Below are 2911 nucleotides of genomic sequence, written 5' to 3'. Positions count from 1 at the left end.
TGTGGAGTGACAGTTGCTCACTCGGAGCTTAGTGGCCTCCTCCGGTCTGCAGGGTTTGGAGATGACTTCAGCCACCTCCTGCACACAGATGGATTCCGGGGCCTCTCCCGAGCTCTGCACGCTCTGTCAGCTCTCCGGGGAGTGCACTCCCGCAGAGCAATCTGCTCTGAGTCACAAACAAGCCATTTTCCTCCCCCTGCTCTGCCCCTTACCCCTGTCACTCTTTGAACATTGCTCCCTCTTGCCTGCMTTGGCTTTTCCGGAGGTTTCTAAGCCCCGGCTGGCAGACGGCGCGGTGGCTGCTGTGGGGTGGCCGAGTCCCCATGATCCCTTCCCTCCAGCCATCTGTCACCTGCCTGTCTTACACTCGTAGGGCTTTAGAGGTGACCAAAGATAAATTTGTACCCCAGTGCTGTGTCCAGGTTCCCCCTGGGGCTGGGAAGGCTCTGCACCCCAGGGAGGAGCAGTATCTGTGCCATGCTGTCCTGTGCAATGGCAGCAGGAAGCACTGGAACTTGCCATGATCCCCTGCTGTTCCTGGAGGAATGAATAGGTGTGATGGGTTTGGACTGGCTCATGGAAAAGGGCTGAGCAGCTCTTTGCTGGTGAGGAGTTTTACTGCACTCGAACCATGTGGTGTTTTAAGCACATCCTTTGTTGCTGATCCGAAGGTTTTCCTGGGTTCGTGGCCTTGCTGTGYGGAAGGGAAGCATCTATCCCTTGACCTTGATTTGTCATCTGCAAAGAAGTAATCTAAAAAATCCCATCTGGTGCACGACAGAGATGCACAGTGCTGGGGGATGCTGGCACACCCCAGGGCCTCCAAGCCAGCTTGTTTGTCCTACCAGAGCAAAGTCCTGGCTTAGCTGCTTGGGRGGGTTTTTCATCCTGTAAAAAGTCTGAATTTACCTTCCAGCAGCTTCAGCTCTGCATGTAATCCTTTGATTCATTGGTGAAAAGTCTGTGGGCCACCTGATTCCAGGTATCCACTTACCTCATTGGCAAAGTGCTGTGTGGAAATGAGTCAGGGATAAACTGGGGGGGGCTGAGGAACTTCCTGAGCCTTACAGGGAGAATGGAAACAGGAGAGGTGACTTCTCAGACAGCAGAGCTGTGTTTCCCATGGAAACTGAATTCTCTTGGCCTGRAAAGAACAAGATGTGGCTGTTAATGCTGCTTCCTGTTCCTAACCTGCTCAGGAGATAAAGCAGGGATTTCAGCCTCCAATCCAGCACCTTTCCCCGGTAGTAAATAGACGTGGCATTACAGAGTGATGTCATGGCTGGAGCACATCCCAGCGAGGCCAAGCCTGGATCAGGTTATATCTGTCCTCTCAGAATATTGGCTTACTCCCAAAGGAGCATATTGCCAGTCCAAGGGCAGTGACTGAAGCCACCTTTCCCAAGGTCACCTYTGGCATGCACAGAGGGGACAGCCCAAGCTGCCCATGCAGGGCAGAACGTCCTCACTCTGTTTTCTGGCACACTTTGTATTGGCACTCATGTGACAAAGACCCCCAGCCCTCCTTCATGGGGTCATGGAATGGTTTGGGTGGGAAAGGACCTTAAAGATCATCCCATCCACCTCTGCCATGGCAGGGACACCTTCCACTATCCCAGGATGCTCCAAGCCCTGTCCAACCTGACCTTGACATTTCCAGGATGGGGCAGCACAGCTGCTCTGTCCAGCCTTCCTGGTGCTCTGTCATCTGGTTGTCTTCGAAGCACAGCGTGAAAAGAAGGATAGAAATTGTATCAACTCCACCTATGTGTCTGTAAATAACCAGTACTCCCAGTTCASCAGAGTTTTGTCACATCCAGGCCTGGATCTTCCAGCTGGGAGCATTGCAGCAGAAGCCCACCTKCCTGACAGACCTGAAACACTGCTTGTGTCATCTTCCATCCATGGAAGCATCCAAAAAAAGAGTAGATGTGGCATTTCATGATATGGTTTAGTGGGCATGGTGGGATTCAGATGCAGGTTGGACTCAGTGATCCTGTAGGCCTTTTCCAACCTCAAGGACCCCACGATTGTTTCAATCATGGCCATTCCATGTGGGATCTGTGGGTGAAGGTGCCCCCAGCTGCCACAGCCCCTCTGAGCTCTGACCATTAYGAATTAATTGGCACCAATTTAATCCAATCGATAACACAAAGGGATTTCCAGGAGTGAGGGGACATTAATGTCCCAGGGATGGGGYAGACACAGCTTCTCTGGGAAACCTGTGCCAGGGCCTCATCACCCTAAAAGTAAATATAAATTTTTATTCCCTCGGAACACAGTTCAGTCCCTCACTCCAATTTCTGACACAAAGGCTGTTTGCTACCAGAGCTCACTCCTACCTTAGGCTGTCAGAAGGGGAACCTTCCTCAGTGCAAGGAAGTAGCTGGTTTCTTTCCTCTCTGCTGGATACAACACTGGAGAAGTTGTTCCCTCTTTTCCCAGACATTAAAATTATGTGAGATTAGGAGAGATAAAATCCCAGAGGCAGGCTGATTGTGTGCTCACACCACCAGRCTCCAGTACCAGGCCACCCCAGTGRTGGCTGCARCCTCTYTCCTATMYTTRCASGGACCCTCTCACTTCACCCAGGCGTTTGTTCTCCTGCCTAAATAATCTGGGACCGGGACCAGGCCAAGGCTGGGCTCTGTCCACACTACAGAGCCGGGACAAGGCCGGGCTGGTGGGGAACCGTCTGCTCCAGGAGACGTGACCGAACCGGCCGTGGCCTGGGGCTCGGCTGCAGCGCAGAGCCGTGCCGAGGCGAGGCGGGAGGGGCCGGGCCGGGCCGGGCCGGGCCGGGAGTTCCGCGCTCGGGCCTTGCCCGGGGCCTCAGGCCTCAGACTCCCGTTACCACGGTAACGGCGCGGCCCTTCCCGGCAGCCCCCGCGCGGCTCCCCCGCCATCTTGA

This window comes from Malurus melanocephalus, unplaced genomic scaffold (assembly GCF_030028575.1).
Source record: "Malurus melanocephalus ecotype Western Australia unplaced genomic scaffold, MMel_1.1 scaffold_691, whole genome shotgun sequence".
In the NCBI taxonomy this organism is placed as follows: domain Eukaryota; kingdom Metazoa; phylum Chordata; class Aves; order Passeriformes; family Maluridae; genus Malurus; species Malurus melanocephalus.
The sequence above is the reverse complement of the archived record's forward strand: the minus strand, read 5'-3'. Positions refer to the sequence as shown.